Source organism: Musca domestica, unplaced genomic scaffold, assembly GCF_030504385.1.
Source record: "Musca domestica strain aabys unplaced genomic scaffold, Musca_domestica.polishedcontigs.V.1.1 21, whole genome shotgun sequence".
Taxonomy (NCBI): domain Eukaryota; kingdom Metazoa; phylum Arthropoda; class Insecta; order Diptera; family Muscidae; genus Musca; species Musca domestica.
In genome coordinates, this window is record NW_026712258.1 from 4,867,879 (window position 1) to 4,888,221 (window position 20,343).

Below are 20,343 nucleotides of genomic sequence, written 5' to 3' on the forward strand. Positions count from 1 at the left end.
TTGTACCTGGTGATGATTTGATCCGTTTAAATTCACCAGCTGTGGCTCAGCCACACAACGCTGCCAAATCTTTTGGCTCGGACATCCCACCCTCTATTGATGATAAAACTATTGAAATTGTTACAGGAAATGCTCCGGTCGAAATGCAATCTTCTAAAACCGTACCTATAGCTTCTCAATTCTTAGCGCCTGCAATTGTTGTTAACTCGTCCAGTCCAATAGCTAATACTATTCCTGTAATTTCTACTGATAATACTAATAAGCAAACGTTATCGTCTCCACGTTCGGCAGAACCGTTAAGGGAAGCTTCTGTTACTGCAGAATCTAATAAGCCTTTCGTTCTGTCCAAGCCTCGAGCGGTTATAGAAACAAAATCTGTTCCTGCAGATCCATTTAAAAATAATCTATCTGTTTCTGCAGATACTATTAATGAAAAGTCTGTTTCTGCAGACATTAACAATGTAATCCTTACGCCTTCTAATTTAAATGAAAAGTCTGTTTCTGCAGACAATAATAACGAATTCCCTATGCCTTTGCCTACGGATCGACTTATTGTTGTAGCGCCGCGTAAAACTATATTTGTGTCCCGATTGCATCCCGATACTACAGTTGATAACCTTCGGTCTTACATAAAAACAAAAAAACCAAATTTACCTAATAATGGCATAAAAATTATTAAATTTAACAAGTCCCAACCTCGCAATATTTCATCATTTAAAATCATTACTCCTGCTAAATTATTTAATTTAATAGTTAATAGAACGTTCTGGCCGGATGGATTGTTGGTAAAGGAATTTGTATTTAGGGAAAGAACAAACCCCGTTAATTTACCAGTTAATCTTTCAGTTGTACCATTGTCAAAAAACTAACTAAATCTCTATCTCTTCTCTATCAAAACGTGAGAGGTCTTAAAACTAAACTTAGAAATATTTATTTAAAATCCTTTGACTGTGATTTCAAAATTTTGGTATTCACGGAAACATGGTTAAAACCACAAATTCGTGACACTGAGATTTTATCTGATCAGTACCAAATTTACAGAAAAGACAGATTAAATAAAATGGGTGGAGGAGTTTTTATTGCCGTTCATAATTCCATTGCCTCAGAACGTATTTTGGTTACAGAACACCCTAAGATTGAATTTGTTTGTGTTAAATTAAAATATCTAAATTGTAATTTTATTATAACTTGTTCATATATTCCTCCAAATTCATACATGGATACTTATCTTATGCATTCAGCCTTAATAAAAGAGGTTTCATTATATCATTCCTCCAACGCGGAAATGATTTGTTTGGGGATTTCAATCTGCCTAATCTAGCATGGGTCCTAGGAGAAAATATTGTAGATTATGTACCAGTATCTTCTACAGAACTTTCTACTGAGATGTCATCTTTTTGAGAAATCTTATTTGAGCAATGTCTTTATCAAATAAATTCTATCTATAATGCGAAAGGTAAATTATTAGATTTAATCTTTTCTTTATCCTTAACTTCCTCTGTGTGCAGAAGCCCTCCTTTCTCAGAGCCAGAGTATATGTATTATCCTACTCTTATGGTAGCCATTGAAATTAGTAACATTCAAACAAAACATACTTCATCTCAAAATAAGTCGCGTAAGTTAAACTTTGGCAAGACTAACGTTGATCTGTTGCGTTCTACATTGTCCAATATAAATTGTTGTTTTGAAGGTAATTCGGATTTTCGTATTTCAAGCTTTTATAAAATAATTAACAATGCATTAGAAACCTCAGTCCCACTTGTGAAAATGTGCTGTGATAGGGGTCCAGTTTGGTTTACCCCACAACTTAGGCGCTTACGTAACATAAAAAGCAGGTTATTTAAAAAATTTAAAAAAATCAATTCTACCATAAACCTTACTAATTATACAAAAGCTAGAAGTTTATACAACACTGAAAATTCTACATGTTACTCTGAATACCTAGTCAAGATGAGAAACAGGCTCTATAAAAATCCTAAGAACTTTTATAAATTCGTAAATTCAAAAAGAAAAGTCCGTGAATTTCCCAGTAGTATGCGATTCGGAAGTAGAGAATCGTGTGAACCTAAGGAAATAGCAGACATGTTTGCAGATTTTTTTCAAAGTACGTATTCCAAACATTCCACTAAAGGTGTAAAATACTCTTATAGTATAAATAAACTTAATCATTTTCCTCATATTATTCTCACATCAGATGAAGTGTTGAAAGGTCTACTTTCATTGAAATGTTCCAATTCACCGGGTCCAGATGGTGTACCGTCTTTCATTTTAAGGGCATGTGCACATGAACTATATCTTCCTCTAACAAGTATGTTTAATACTTCGTTAACCCTAGGGTATTTTCCCCTTATTTGGCGTTTGAGCTTTATTATTCCATTGCATAAAGCTGACAGTAGACGTGTTATTGAAAATTATAGGAGCACTGCAAAACTAAGTGCAATTCCCAAACTTTTTGAGCGTTTGGTTACACAACGAATAACTCATTTCGTTACATCTATAGTATCACCGCACCAGCATGGTTTTGTTAAAGGAAGAGCAACTTTGACAAATTTATTAGAACTGGTCTCTAATGTTCACACTGGATTCTCAAAAAATCTCCAAACTGATATTATATATACTGATTTCAGTAAAGCTTTCGATACGGTGGTGCATAATTTGTTAATATATAAACTTGACTTAATGGGTTTCTCTACAATTCTCCTAAAATGGATATCGTCTTATTTGCATGACCGTACCAAAAAGGTATCTTTTAATAATACTCTCTCTAAAAATATTACAGTATTTTCTGGTGTCCATCAGGGTAGCCATTTAGGTCCACTACTTTTTGTACTTTATTTAAATGACCTTCCATCTATTATTCGCAACTCAAAAATATTAATGTTTGCTGACGATGTTAAACTTTTCTGCACTCTTGATTCCCACAACGAATCGCTTAATCTGCAACAGGACTTGTATTCTCTTGCTCATTGGTGTAGTGTCAATGGAATGTCATTAAATTTAAAAAAATGTAAAAAATTGTCCTTATATAGATCTCAGCATATGAACTACAACTATTTCATTGGTTCTTACAAACTGGATAATGTTGACTCGTTTCTTGATCTTGGTGTCATATTAGATAATAAATTACGTTTTTATTTACATATTGAGTCTTGTGTTAATAAAGCAAAATCTTTACTAGGATTTATAAAACGTTGGTCAAAGGAATTCGACGATCCTTATGTAACCAAACGCTTATTTATCAGCCGACCTACTTTAGAATATGGCTGCGTACTTTGGAGTCCTTTTTATAATATATATTCAAAAAAGATAGAGTCTGTACAGGTTCAATTTCTTTTGTTTGCTCTGAGAGGTTTAGGATGGAATTCAAATGATCTTCTCCCACCTTATGAGAATCGGCTTAAACTTATCGATCTTCCTACACTAGAGAAAAGGAGATTAATGCTTAGATGTATGTTTATCATAAAACTTTTGCGTGGTCAAATTGATTCTGAGTTTTTAACTGGTGAAATTAAATTCAATGTCCCTTCGCGAAATACACGTTATTACATACCACTTAAACTAACATTAGCAAAATCGAACTTTGAAATAAATAATCCTCTCCGAAGTTTAAGTGCTGATTATAATAAATTATACAACACGATTTCTTTGTGTGAACCCTTGCATGTCATAAAAAACTCTATCCTACGTTCTTAGTTTATAAAATAGTTGCCAGACTTAGTATTTGTATTGTTTAGTTTTACTGTAGTTTAGTTTAGATACTTTAATTATTTTAATAGTTAAACCGGCTTATGTTCTAATGTAGCCGGTTTCCCAAGTCTACTAACCCCCTATAATCCGGACTATGGGGTGTACGTGCTCCCTACGTTATGGGGAGGTTGACCTCTCGGTCGGCAGGGGCGGGAAAGTGAGGCGTTGATTGATACAGGGCGGGGAGCTTAGAAATACATACATACATACATACAAGTACGGAAATTACTAAATAGTATTAACTTTGGTACTTGGATAAGAAATAGAGCTAGAAATATGGAATTTGGAGTGTTGCTTAGGATAAAGAAACTAAAGTGTTTTTAGAAATTTTAAGAATATGTGTACCACAAGTAAAGTGCGTAAATTTGGTACCATTTGGAAACGAATAGAGAAAAAACCTTGAAATTTGATATGAAAATCAAGTCTGAAAAATAGTGTTGATATAGCAAGTGTAAAGATGTCATCATGGTGGGTACTTCTATTGCAATGCGGTTATTGGTAACGGGTTGCGAGGCTTGAAAACACTGTTTATCCGATATGTAGCTGCAAGTTTACCCAATTTTCGAGATTGGCGTTGTGTGGTGGTTCTTCAATAATTCAGTATTATGCAAAATCCACAATCAACACTTTTTAAGTTCTATATTTTATGGAATATTTAATTTTTTTTATTCTTCCAACACTTTTTGAAAGATAGCTTAAAGATGTAAGACTGTCATCATGGTTGGTACTTCCATTGTAATGCTGTTATTGGTAACGGGTTGCGAGGCTTGAAAACACTGCTTATCCGTTACGTAGCTGCGAGTTTTCTTTCAATATTGCGAGGTTTGAGTTGTGTGGTGTTTCTTCGATATTTCAGTATTTTTTAAAATCCACAATCAGCGCTTTTTAAGTTTTTATTGTTTTATAAAACTGTTTTTTTTTAATTTATTACGGAAAATATTTAATTTTTTCTTTTGTTTTCTCAATATTATTTTTTGTCATTTGGTAAATGAAGCCAATTTTGAGATTTTTTCTGCCAACTTTCTTTATGGGTGTGATTATTTCGACCGTAATTGGATGTTAAACTTTTTGCCTTTAACAGAATGGTAATAATTTCACTCGGATTTTTAACTTACTTATTTAAAAAACAAAAATCTTAGTATTATTTATCCCGTGTAAAGCGGCTTGCGTACAACGCGTCCTTTTCCTTAATTTGTACTAATGGGCCTTTTCTTCACACTTTTCACGACATCAGTTAGACCTTTGTACATTAAGGTCTTTTAATCTTGTAACCTTCAATTGTCATAATTGAACTTTCTTTTGTGAAACTGATCAAAAGTTCCACTGCTGCCCTTTCGTACCGAAATAAAAGACGATTATGTTATTTAAACCGACTTTATCGTTTGTCCGCTGATCAAAGTGACTTAATGATGTTACAATTTTTAAGGAAGAATTCTATTCTAAAATTAATTTGCTTCCTTCAAAAAATTATCTTCCATGAAATCATGCCACTCTGACGAAGTCAAGCACCGGAAATGCATATTTTGGATTTATTTAAATAATTAATAGAAATTAAAAGGTGGAAAAATATTTGGGGCAGACGAATGTTTCATTTGAATTTATAACTTTGAAATAATTTTTTAGGGAAAAAACTATATTTTTTTGGGCTAACAACTTATTATGTGTTAACAATGTATATGCTCAATTTTATACGAAAAATCTGCATGCACCTCCATTATAGCATCAGGATCATATAATTTGAGTACACGTGCACTAACCAAAGCCTCTTTCAACTGTCAGCATGACACTAACTAACGACCTTGCAATAATTGTATAAGTCTGAACAAACTTCCTAAAATAAGATGTTAGGCCTTAAAATCATTTATCGGTGGGTATAGGAAAGTTGTTCACAGCTCTGAACTTCTCATTAGATGGTTTTATCCAACCACACTTCAGCACGAATCCAAGAAAACTTACTTCCTCCTACTTTAGAGTATCGTAGATGGTATAATCTTTGCCTCGACAAGATTAAAAACAATTTTAATTCCAATCCTAAATCATTATATGATTTCGTTAGCCTAAAACGAATGTTTTCCTCAAAGCCCTCAGTATTGAAATGTATCAATAAGGAATATGTCAGAGGTACAGATATTGCCGAATGTTTGAATGTTTGAGAAATTGCAAAATTAAGTGTCATTCCAAAATTGTTGTAAAAATTAGTTACTGCAGTAATTTTACTGATAATTCAATATGTATTGAAATTACGTCAATATATATATATATATATATATATATATATAAATATATATATATATATATATATATATATATATATATATATATATATATATATATATATATATATATATATATATATAATTGGTGTTTTGAAGGTAATTCGGATTTTCGTATTTCAAGCTTTTATTAAATAATTAACAATGCATTAGAAACCTCAGTCCCACTTGTGAAAATGTGCTGTGATAGGGGTCCAGTTTGGTTTACCCCACAACTTAGGCGCTTACGTAACATAAAAAGCAGGTTATTTAAAAAATTTAAAAAATCAGTTCTACCAGAAACCTTACTAATTATACAAAAGCTAGAAGTTTATACAACACTGAAAATTCTACATGTTACTCTGAATACCTAGTCAAGATGAGAAACAGGCTCTATAAAAATCCTAAGAACTTTTATAAATTCGTTAATTCAAAAAGAAAAGTCCGTGAATTTCCCAGTAGTATGCGATTCGGAAGTAGAGAATCGTGTGAACCTAAGGAAATAGCAGACATGTTTGCAGATTTTTTTCAAAGTACGTATTCCAAACATTCCACTAAAGGTGCAAAATACTCTTATAGTATAAATAAACTTAATCATTTTCCTCATATTATTCTCACATAAGATGAAGTGTTGAAAGGTCTACTTTCATTGAAATGTTCCAATTCACCGGGTCCAGATGGTGTACCGTCTTTCATTTTAAGGGCATGTGCACATGAACTATATCTTCCTCTAACAAGTATTTTTAATACTTCGTTAACCCTAGGGTATTTTCCTCTTATTTGGCGTTTGAGCTTTATTATTCCATTGCATAAAGCTGACAGTAGACGTGTTATTGAAAATTATAGGAGCATTGCAAAACTAAGTGCAATTCCCAAACTTTTTGAGCGTTTGGTTACACAACGAATAACTCATTTCGTTACATCTATAGTATCACCGCACCAGCATAGTTTTGTTAAAGGAAGAGCAACTTTGACAAATTTATTAGAACTGGTCTCTAATGTTCACACTGGATTCTCAAAAAATCTCCAAACTGATATTATATATACTGATTTCAGTAAAGCTTTCGATACGGTGGTGCATAATTTGTTAATATATAAACTTGACTTAATGGGTTTCTCTACAATTCTCCTAAAATGGATATCGTCTTATTTGCATGACCGTACCAAAAAGGTATCTTTTAATAATACTCTCTCTAAAAATATTACAGTATTTTCTGGTGTCCCTCAGGGTAGCCATTTAGGTCCACTGCTTTTTGTACTTTATTTAAATGACCTTCCATCTATTATTCGCAACTTTTCTGCACTCTTGATTCCCACAACGAATCGCTTAATCTGCAACAGGACTTGTATTCTCTTGCTCATGGTGTAGTGTCAATGGAATGTCATTAAATTTAAAAAAATGTAAAAAATTGTCCTTATAAAGATCTCAGCATATGAACTACAACTATTTCATTGGTTCTTACAAACTGGATAATGTTGACTCGTTTCTTGATCTTGGTGTCATATTAGATAATAAATTACGTTTTTATTTACATATTGAGTCTTGTGTTAATAAAGCAAAATCTTTACTAGGATTTATAAAACGTTGGTCAAAGGAATTCGACGATCCTTATGTAACCAAACGCTTATTTATCAGCCGACCTACTTTAGAATATGGCTGCGTACTTTGGAGTCCTTTTTATAAAATATATTCAAAAAAGATAGAGTCTGTACAGGTTCAATTTCTTTTGTTTGCTCTGAGAAGTTAAGGATGTAATTCAAATGATCTTCTCCCACCTTTTGAGAATCGGCTTAAACTTATCGATCTTTCTACACTAGAGAAAAGGAGATTAATGCTTAGATGTATGTTTATCATAAAACTTTTGCGTGGTCAAATTGATTCTGAGTTTTTAACTGGTGAAATTAAATTCAATGTCCCTTCGCGAAATACACGTTATTACATACCACTTAAACTAACATTAGCAAAATCGAACTTTGAAATAAATAATCCTCTCCGAAGTTTAAGTGCTGATTATACAACACGATTTCTTTGTGTGAACCCTTGCATGTCATAAAAAACTCTATCCTACGTTCTTAGTTTATAAAATAGTTGCCAGACTTAGTATTTGTATTGTTTAGTTTTACTGTAGTTTAGTTTAGATACTTTAATTATTTTAATAGTTAAACCGGCTTATGTTCTAATGTAGCCGGTTTCCCAAGTCTACTAACCCCCTATAATCCGGACTATGGGGTGTACGTGCTCCCTACGTTATGGGGAGGTTGACCTCTCGGTCGGCAGGGGCGGGAAAGTGAGGCGTTGATTGATACAGGGCGGGGAGCTTAGAAATACATACATACATACATACAAGTACGGAAATTACTAAATAGTATTAACTTTGGTACTTGGATAAGAAATAGAGCTAGAAATATGGAATTTGGAGTGTTGCTTAGGATAAAGAAACTAAAGTGTTTTTAGAAATTTTAAGAATATGTGTACCACAAGTAAAGTGCGTAAATTTGGTACCATTTGGAAACGAATAGAGAAAAAACCTTGAAATTTGATATGAAAATCAAGTCTGAAAAATAGTGTTGATATAGCAAGTGTAAAGATGTCATCATGGTGGGTACTTCTATTGCAATGCGGTTATTGGTAACGGGTTGCGAGGCTTGAAAACACTGTTTATCCGATATGTAGCTGCAAGTTTACCCAATTTTCGAGATTGGCGTTGTGTGGTGGTTCTTCAATAATTCAGTATTATGCAAAATCCACAATCAACACTTTTTAAGTTCTATATTTTATGGAATATTTATTTTTTTTTTATTCTTCCAACACTTTTTGAAAGATAGCTTAAAGATGTAAGACTGTCATCATGGTTGGTACTTCCATTGTAATGCTGTTATTGGTAACGGGTTGCGAGGCTTGAAAACACTGCTTATCCGTTACGTAGCTGCGAGTTTTCTTTCAATATTGCGAGGTTTGAGTTGTGTGGTGTTTCTTCGATATTTCAGTATTTTTTAAAATCCACAATCAGCGCTTTTTAAGTTTTTATTGTTTTATAAAACTGTTTTTTTTTTTAATTTATTACGAAAAATATTTAATTTTTTCTTTTGTTTTCTCAATATTATTTTTTGTCATTTGGTAAATGAAGCCAATTTTGAGATTTTTTCTGCCAACTTTCTTTATGGGTGTGATTATTTCGACCGTAATTGGATGTTAAACTTTTTGCCTTTAACAGAATGGTAATAATTTCACTCGGATTTTTAACTTACTTATTTAAAAAACAAAAATCTTAGTATTATTTATCCCGTGTAAAGCGGCTTGCGTACAACGCGTCCTTTTCCTTAATTTGTACTAATGGGCCTTTTCTTCACACTTTTCACGACATCAGTTAGACCTTTGTACATTAAGGTCTTTTAATCTTGTAACCTTCAATTGTCATAATTGAACTTTCTTTTGTGAAACTGATCAAAAGTTCCACTGCTGCCCTATCGTACCGAAATAAAAGACGATTATGTTATTTAAACCGACTTTATCGTTTGTCCGCTGATCAAAGTGACTTAATGATGTTACAATTTTTAAGGAAGAATTCTATTCTAAAATTAATTTGCTTCCTTCAAAAATTTATCTTCCATGAAATCATGCCACTCTGACGAAGTCAAGCACCGGAAATGCATATTTTGGATTTATTTAAATAATTAATAGAAATTAAAAGGTGGAAAAATATTTGGGGCAGACGAATGTTTCATTTGAATTTATAACTTTGAAATAATTTTTTAGGGAAAAAACTATATTTTTTTGGGCTAACAACTTATTATGTGTTAACTATGTATATGCTCAATTTTATACGAAAAATCTGCATGCACCTCCATTATAGCATCAGGATCATATAATTTGAGTACACGTGCACTAACCAAAGCCTCTTTCAACTGTCAGCATGACACTAACTAACGACCTTGCAATAATTGTATAAGTCTGAACAAACTTCCTAAAATAAGATGTTAGGCCTTAAAATCTTTAATCGGTGGGTATTGGAAAGTTGTTCACAGCTCTGAACTTCTCATTAGATGGTTTTATCCAACCACTCTTCAGCACGAATCCAAGAAAACTTACTTCCTCCTACTTTAGAGTATCGTAGATTGTATAATCTGCCGAATGTTTGAATATATAATATATATATATATATATATATATATATATATATATATATATATATATATATATATATTATATATTCAAACAATTTTGACAATTGAATGTTACCAGATTAAAAGACCTTAATGCGTTGCACGCAAGCCGCTTCACCCGGAATAAATAATTAAAAACAAAATACTAAAAATGAAACCGAATGAAAATAACATTCTGTTAAAGACAAAAAGTTTAACATCCAATTACGGACGAAATAATCACACCCCATAAAGAAAACTTGCAGAAAAATATCTCAAAATTGGCTTCATTTATCAAATAACAAAATACAAAAAGTGTTGAGAATATAAAAGAAAAAATTACATATTTTCAAGCCTCGCAACACATTATCAATAACAGCCTTGCAACAGAAGTACCCACCATGATGACATCTTTACATCTTTAAGCTATATTTCAACAAGTGTTGGAAAAATAAAGGAAAACAAGTTAAAAAGCAGTAAGTTCGGTCGAGCCGAACTTTGAATACCCTCCACCATTTCAAATGAATTTGGAGATAAAATTCTTAAAGATGTAAAACTGTCATCATGGTGGATACTTCTATTGTAAGACTATTATTGGTAACGGGTTGCGAGGCTTGAAAACACTGTTTATCCTTACGTAGCTGTGAGTTTTCTTTCAATATTGCGAGGTTTGAGTTGTGTGTTTTTCAATATTTCAGTATTTTTTAAAATCCACAACCAGCAATTTTTAAGTTCTTTGTTTTATTGGACTGTTTTTTTATTAAATTTATTTCGGAGAATATATAATTTTTATACCCTCCACAATACTATGGTATATTAACTTTGTCATTCCGTTTGTAACTCCTCGAAATACTCATGTCAGACCCTTGATCACCGTAAAATTCTAAGTCGATTTAGCCATGTCCGTCTGTCTGTTGTAATCGCGCTATCTTTCGAACGAATTGAGATAGAAGGCTAAAATTTTGCACACATGTTTATTTTTCCAGTAGGCAGGTTAAGTCACGTTTTCACATAGCCTCCATATAGCGGTACCCCCCGATATTGGGTATTTTGATGATTTTAGCGACATTATTAACCATATTTGTTTCAAATTTGGTATTTGAAGTTCGAAATAAATACTACAGCCTAAGATAGAAAACTGTCTGTGCAGGTCCACGTCTTCGTATAGCCCCCACATAACGGTACCTCCCTATATTCGGTGTTTTGATGATTTTAGCGACGTAATTAACCGGATGTGTTTCAAATTTGGTATTTGAAGTTCGAAACGCACACTACAGCCTAAGACAGAAAACTGTCTGTGCAGGTCCACGTCTTCGTATAGCCCCTATATAACGGTACCTCCCGATATTCGGTATTTTGATGATTTTAGCGACGTAATTAACCGGATTTGTTTCAAATTTGATATTTGAAGTTCGAAATGGATACTACAGCCTTAGCCAAAAAACTGTTTGTGCAGGTCCACGTCTTCCTATAGCCCCCATATAACGGTACCTCCCGATATTCGGTATTTTGATGATTTTAGCGACTTTATTAACCGGATTTGTTTCAAATTTGATATTTGAAGTTCGATATGGATACTACAGCCTTAGACAGAAAACAGTCTGTGCAGGTTCACGTCTTCGTATAGCCCCTATATAACGGTACCTCCCTATATTCGGTATTTTGATGATTTTAGCGACGTTATTGAACAGATTTGTTTCAAATTTGGTATTTGAAGTTCGAAATGGATACTACAGCCTTAGACAGAAAACTGTCTGTGCAGCTCCACGTCTTCGTATAGCCCCCATATAACGGCACCTCCCGATATTCGGTATTTTGATGATTTTAGCGACGTAATTAACCGGATTTGTTTCAAATTTGATATTTGAAGTTCAAAATGGATACTGCAGCCTTAGCCAGAAAACTGTCTGTGCAAGTCCACGTCTTCCTATAGCCCCCATATAACGGTACCGCCCGATATTCGGTATTTTGATGATTTTAGCGACGTTATTAACCGGATTTGTTTTAAATTTGATATTTGAAGTTCGATATGGATACTACAGCCTTAGACAGAAAACTGTCTGTGCAGGTTCACGTCTTCGTATAGCCCCTATATAACGGTACCTCCCTATATTCTGTATTTTGATGAATTTAGCGACATTATTAACCGGAATTGTTTCAAATTTGGCATTTGAAGTTTGAAATGTATACTGCAGCCTAAGACAGAAGACTGTCTGTGCAGGTCCACGTCTTCGTACAGCCCCCAAATAACGGTACTACCCTATATTCGGTATTTTGATGATTTTAGTGACATTATTCACCGGAATTGTTTCAAATTACGTTTTTTGAGTTTGTAATGGGAACTACAGTCTGTGACAGAAAATTGTGTATGCAGGTCCAGGTCTTCGTTTAAGCCCCACATACCAGTACCTCCCTATATTCGGTATTTTGACGAGTTTAGGTACAATACCCACCGAAATTGTTTGAGACGCGTATTTGAAGTTCGTAATAAAAGCTACAGCCTCTGGCAGAATGGTTATGATGATTTTTGCTACATTATTAACCGTTTATTTCAAGTTTCGAAGTTGAATATGGTTATGACTTATGGCAAATGCCTATGTAGGTCCACGTCGTATAGACACCAATATAACGGCTATAATCAGTATTTTTAAAATGTTAAATTTTTTTTAGAATTTTATCTCCAAATTCATTTGAAATGGTGGAGGGTATTCAAAGTTCGGCTCGACCGAACTTACTGCTTTTTAACTTGTTTTCCTTTATTTTTCCAACACTTGTTGAAATATAGCTTAAAGATGTAAAGATGTCATCATGGTGGGTACTTCTGTTGCAAGGCTGTTATTGATAATGTGTTGCGAGGCTTGAAAATATGTAATTTTTTCTTTTATATTCTCAACACTTTTTGTATTTTGTTATTTGATAAATGAAGCCAATTTTGAGATATTTTTCTGCAAGTTTTCTTTATGGGGTGTGATTATTTCGTCCGTAATTGGATGTTAAACTTTTTGTCTTTAACAGAATGTTATTTTCATTCGGTTTCATTTTTAGTATTTTGTTTTTAATTATTTATTCCGGGTGAAGCGGCTTGCGTGCAACGCATTAAGGTCTTTTAATCTGGTAACATTCAATTGTCAAAATTGTTTGAATATATAATATATATATATATATATATATATATATATATATATATATATATATATATATATATTATATATTCAAACAATTTTGACAATTGAATGTTACCAGATTAAAAGACCTTAATGCGTTGCACGCAAGCCGCTTCACCCGGAATAAATAATTAAAAACAAAATACTAAAAATGAAACCGAATGAAAATAACATTCTGTTAAAGACAAAAAGTTTAACATCCAATTACGGACGAAATAATCACACCCCATAAAGAAAACTTGCAGAAAAATATCTCAAAATTGGCTTCATTTATCAAATAACAAAATACAAAAAGTGTTGAGAATATAAAAGAAAAAATTACATATTTTCAAGCCTCGCAACACATTATCAATAACAGCCTTGCAACAGAAGTACCCACCATGATGACATCTTTACATCTTTAAGCTATATTTCAACAAGTGTTGGAAAAATAAAGGAAAACAAGTTAAAAAGCAGTAAGTTCGGTCGAGCCGAACTTTGAATACCCTCCACCATTTCAAATGAATTTGGAGATAAAATTCAAAAAAAAATTTAACATTTTAAAAATACTGATTATAGCCGTTATATTGGTGTCTATACGACGTGGACCTACATAGGCATTTGCCATAAGTCATAACCATATTCAACTTCGAAACTTGAAATAAACGGTTAATAATGTAGCAAAAATCATCATAACCATTCTGCCAGAGGCTGTAGCTTTTATTACGAACTTCAAATACGCGTCTCAAACAATTTCGGTGGGTATTGTACCTAAACTCGTCAAAATACCGAATATAGGGAGGTACTGGTATGTGGGGCTTAAACGAAGACCTGGACCTGCATACACAATTTTCTGTCACAGACTGTAGTTCCCATTACAAACTCAAAAAACGTAATTTGAAACAATTCCGGTGAATAATGTCACTAAAATCATCAAAATACCGAATATAGGGTAGTACCGTTATTTGGGGGCTGTACGAAGACGTGGACCTGCACAGACAGTCTTCTGTCTTAGGCTGCAGTATACATTTCAAACTTCAAATGCCAAATTTGAAACAATTCCGGTTAATAATGTCGCTAAATTCATCAAAATACAGAATATAGGGAGGTACCGTTATATAGGGGCTATACGAAGACGTGAACCTGCACAGACAGTTTTCTGTCTAAGGCTGTAGTATCCATATCGAACTTCAAATATCAAATTTAAAACAAATCCGGTTAATAACGTCGCTAAAATCATCAAAATACCGAATATCGGGCGGTACCGTTATATGGGGGCTATAGGAAGACGTGGACTTGCACAGACAGTTTTCTGGCTAAGGCTGCAGTATCCATTTTGAACTTCAAATATCAAATTTGAAACAAATCCGGTTAATTACGTCGCTAAAATCATCAAAATACCGAATATCGGGAGGTGCCGTTATATGGGGGCTATACGAAGACGTGGAGCTGCACAGACAGTTTTCTGTCTAAGGCTGTAGTATCCATTTCGAACTTCAAATACCAAATTTGAAACAAATCTGTTCAATAACGTCGCTAAAATCATCAAAATACCGAATATAGGGAGGTACCGTTATATAGGGGCTATACGAAGACGTGAACCTGCACAGACTGTTTTCTGTCTAAGGCTGTAGTATCCATATCGAACTTCAAATATCAAATTTGAAACAAATCCGGTTAATAACGTCGCTAAAATCATCAAAATACCGAATATCGGGAGGTACCGTTATATGGGGGCTATAGGAAGACGTGGACCTGCACAAACAGTTTTTTGGCTAAGGCTGTAGTATCCATTTCGAACTTCAAATATCAAATTTGAAACAAATCCGGTTAATTACGTCGCTAAAATCATCAAAATACCGAATATCGGGAGGTACCGTTATATAGGGGCTATACGAAGACGTGGACCTGCACAGACAGTTTTCTGTCTTAGGCTGTAGTGTGCGTTTCGAACTTCAAATACCAAATTTGAAACACATCCGGTTAATTACGTCGCTAAAATCATCAAAACACCGAATATAGGGAGGTACCGTTATGTGGGGGCTATACGAAGACGTGGACCTGCACAGACAGTTTTCTATCTTAGGCTGTAGTATTTATTTCGAACTTCAAATACCAAATTTGAAACAAATATGGTTAATAATGTCGCTAAAATCATCAAAATACCCAATATCGGGGGGTACCGCTATATGGAGGCTATGTGAAAACGTGACTTAACCTGCCTACTGGAAAAATAAACATGTGTGCAAAATTTTAGCCTTCTATCTCAATTCGTTCGAAAGATAGCGCGATTACAACAGACAGACGGACATGGCTAAATCGACTTAGAATTTTACGGTGATCAAGGGTCTGACATGAGTATTTCGAGGAGTTACAAACGGAATGACAAAGTTAATATACCATAGTATTGTGGAGGGTATAAAAATTATATATTCTCCGAAATAAATTTAATAAAAAAACAGTCCAATAAAACAAAGAACTTAAAAATTGCTGGTTGTGGATTTTAAAAAATACTGAAATATTGAAAAACACACAACTCAAACCTCGCAATATTGAAAGAAAACTCACAGCTACGTAAGGATAAACAGTGTTTTCAAGCCTCGCAACCCGTTACCAATAATAGTCTTACAATAGAAGTATCCACCATGATGACAGTTTTACATCTTTAAGCTATTTTTCAAAAAGTGTTGGAAAAAAAATAAATATTCTCTGAAATAAATTTAATCAAAAAAAAAAAAAAAAAACAGTTCTATAAAACATAGAACTTAAAAAGTGTTGATCGTGGATTTTGCAAAATACTGAATTGTTGAAGAACCACCACACAACTCAAACCTCGAATATTTGGTAAACTTGCAGCTACATATCGGATAAACAGTGTTTTCAAGCCTCGCAACCCGTTAACAATAACCGCATTGCAATAGAAGTACCCATCATGATGACATCTTTACACTTGCTATATCAACACTATTTTTCAGACTTGATTCTCATATCAAATTTCAAGGTTTTTTCTCTATTCGTTTCCAAATGGTACCAAATTTAGACACTTTACTTTTGGTACATATATTCTTAAAGTTTCTAAAATCACTTTAGTTTCTTTATCCTAAGCAACACTCCAAATTCCATATTTCTAGCTCTATTTCTTCTCCAAGTACCAAAGGTTATACTATTTAGTAATTTCCGTACTTTTTAGTATGTATTTCTAAGCTCCCCGTCCTGTATCAATCAATTCGCACAAAATGTGATCCTATTTCCAAAGTATTTCCAATTACCAAATTTAGTACCATTCACTACTTAGCACTTCATATCCCAAAAACACACCCCAATATCGACCACAATTAAAATTATAGTGTCATTTAATACCTTTCCGTATTTCCAAAATTACCTTTATATCTCAACACTACACACCAATTCTGAAGCAAACACCTAAACCCAGAAATTTAAGTATCCCTACGATCAATACTTAATTGTTTGTCCTTTTTTACCTTTGTACTCTTGTAGCACTTATTTCCAAAAATAATTCCAAATTTCAAAATTTCATCTCCAGAGGTTCACCCAAATCCAATTTAAAGCAAATTTAGTACACAGAGTTACAAATAAGCAAAATTTTCTACATAACCCAACCCCATAAAACAGTAATCTTTATTCCAAATTTTGGGATTCCAACCCTAACGGTTCACACAATTCCAAATTATACCAAATTTAGTATTTGTAAGTTCAAATTTCCAAAACTTCATACATACCCCAAATGCACACTCTAAATTTCCAAAACTACCTCTATAGCTCAGTCATTCAATCCATACAAATGTTAATAATTGTACCAACTTTAGTACCATTTAGCACATATAAATACAAAATTACAAAACTACTTACATCATAAAATCTAATAGAAATCTTATTTTCAAATTTAAGGCTTCCAATAATACCTCTTCACCCGATATTTAAATTGTACCAAACTCAGTACCATTTAGTACACGTGAGTAAACATTACCTAAGTCCTAGAATGCAATATTAATCACTAATCATTCCACATGTCAGTATTCCAACTCTTTTGGTTCTCCCAAAATTTATATTTGACCAAGTTTGGAACCATTTCGTACACATAAGTACATATTTCCAAAACTACCTACATACCCCATTCCTACAATGCAAAGTAATCTTATTTTCAAATTTAAGGATTCCAGTTCTATAGGTTCACCCAAACCAAAAGTGTACCAAATTTAGTACCGTTTCTGCACATAAGCATACCCCAATCTAACACTCTAGCAATAATGTTAGTTTCAAATTTAAGGACTCCAGCTCCATCCTTTCCTCCAAATTTAAATTATAGCAAATTTAGTACCGTTTAGTACTTTTCGTATTAATGAGTACACACCTCCAAAACTACCTACTTATATCGACCCTACTCCTAAACCTTCATCCCTATTTCAAATACAGTACATTTTAGTACACTTATAGTGCGCATTTCTAAGATACCTCACTCAATTAGCGACCCTTATTCCAAATTAAGAAGTTCTAGCTCTACTGGTTCGTCAAATACAAAGGCTATCATATTTAGTTATTTTCGTAGCGTTCTAGTACGAATATTCAAAAACCCAGCATTATCTGACCCCTTCAGACCAAGAGTCACTCTTACCCAAAATTTCAAGATTCTAGTTTCTGCTGTTTTGTCGGGGCGTTGATGAGTCATTAAGTCAGTCAGCCCATTACTTTACTCTTTTATTAATATAGATTACAAATAGACATAAAATAACCGTATATAATCCAAAACATAACAAATATTTGTAAGCTATATTGAAGAATATCTACTTAAATACAATTTCGATCCCCTTATTAAAAAGAAACATAATTTGTTTAATCGTTGTTTAAAAAAAATACAAAAATAAAATTAAAAAATAAAAAAATCTTAAACTGCATCTAAATACCACTATCTCTTATTTAAAATGGCAAATCCCAACAACTTAGTCCGACCACTAATCTCAAATGTACCTACCCCAAATCCTTCCCATCCCCCAAACAAACCTAGCAGATACGAACCAGGACAAATAAAATTAACGGACCTTAGAACAATTATTCTGGAAATTGTCAATAGCCAGTTACCTCAGATACTACAAGCTATATTAAATCCGAACGCTATTGAAACAAACGTGGTAGATCAATATTTTGATGCAAAACATGTAGGTTGTATAGGCGACTTGGATATAATCCCCGATGTTGTTAAATGTCTAAGGGCATTTTCACGCAAACCAGGAGATTTTACCTCTTGGAAAAAGAGTGTGGAAAGAATTCTAAAAATATAGAATCCAAAATACTACGGTTTTTTGAACATAATTAGCAATAAAATTGAGGGTAATGCAAACATAGCGTTGGAGTCGTACAGTACTCCTTTAGATTGGCCAGCAATTTCCAAGTGCCTTACCTTACACTACGCCGACAAACGAGATGTATAAACATTAGAATATCAAATGAGAGGTCTATTTCAAGGAAACGCCGCAGTTCAAGAGTTCTATCAGCAGTTTATTCAAACCTATCCTTGAAACGAGGCACTAAGTTTGCTAACACTAACTTATCGAAGCAAAGCCCTCGATACGTTTATAAGAAGACTAGACTCTTCATTTGTGTCTCAAACCAGAAATTTCGCACTCATCATGCTCAAAATCAGAATATTTAGCCAATTAAAAAAAAAAAAACTATTATCAAACATCTCCTACCCACAAATATAATTTTCAAAAGAATACACACCAGCCCAATCCAAGAGTAGCCTACATACCTAACCCACAGAATCTTTCTAAAATGAACCCTAACTATAATATTGGTATACCAAGCTTCGGCCACTCGAAACAGCCTCCCCACGCCCAACGGCACAAAAACCATGGCAGGCAATGGATGTCGATCGCAGTATCCGATCACAACAAATCAATTATGCAACTAGACCAACTCAACATCAATTCTTAGGTAAAAGACAACCCAATCCACCGTCAAAACAGAACATTAGTCCACCAAAAGCACAACGAATATTCCACATAAATACTTATTCATGGGATACGTTTCAGTCAGAAAAATAATATTTCCGAAAATGAAGCAGAATCAGAGCTTGATGACATTCATTTTTTAGAATGACAAGCTTTTCGCTTCTATGTTTTTAATGTCGGGTGGAGAGCGGGAAAATCTTAAAAATCTTAATAGTCACAGGGTCTAGTAAAAATTATATTCAACCAAACTTAGTTAAAAAATAATTCCTAACAAAATTCCTTTCTTTGCAATATCTGTAGTAGGTGATGTAAAAACCACATCACACACGTACATAAACCCATTCAAATTAGACGACAAACTTAAATTTTATCTAATGCCTAGTCTAAAATATAAGCTTCATTCGCAGTCATTTACACAAATAAAAATTACATGATCGTTCGCCAGCACACTAACGAGCTCTCGGTGACATTCTCCGCGAACATATTAATAAGAGAATATGCTATGTATATATCGATGATATAGTTATATTCAGCAAATCCGAAGGGGACTATATTCGTGATATTTATATTGTTTGCAAAACGTTAGACGAAGCAAATGAAAGTCCAATTAGACAAATGTAATTTTTTAAAAAAGAAGTAGAAATTCTCGGATTTATAATATCATAGACAGGCAACCCAAAAATATAGTGGAAGCTGTTGCAAACTTTCCCCAACCCAAAACTATAAAAGAACTTCGATTCTTCCTAGCAGCATTTACAAATATAGACAACTAAAGAAGCAGCTAAGTTTGGCCGGACCGAACTTTTAATACCATACACCATTTCAAAGAAACATGAAAAATTTCAAAAAGAAATTCTGAAAACTACCACTTAAATGTAAACCATGGGGACCATACGAAGACGTGGACCTGCATACAATTTTTTGTCATAAGTAGTAGTACCCATTAAGATCTTTTAATACAAAATTTCAAACAATTCCGGTGAATAATGTCGCTAAAATACCACATATCACGAGGTACCGTTATATGGTGGCTATACGAATACATGGACCTGCACAGACAGTCTCCTGTCATAGGCTGTAGCATCCAAT

The 20,343-nt window shown here is 33.5% G+C and overlaps 1 protein-coding gene across 1 annotated transcript in view; it reads right to left on the reverse strand.

Moving 5' to 3' along the window:
* LOC101892363 (aminopeptidase N) overlaps positions 1–20,343 on the reverse strand; it is a 766,723-nt gene that overhangs the window by 124,751 nt on the left and 621,629 nt on the right. The window lies entirely within an intron of this gene.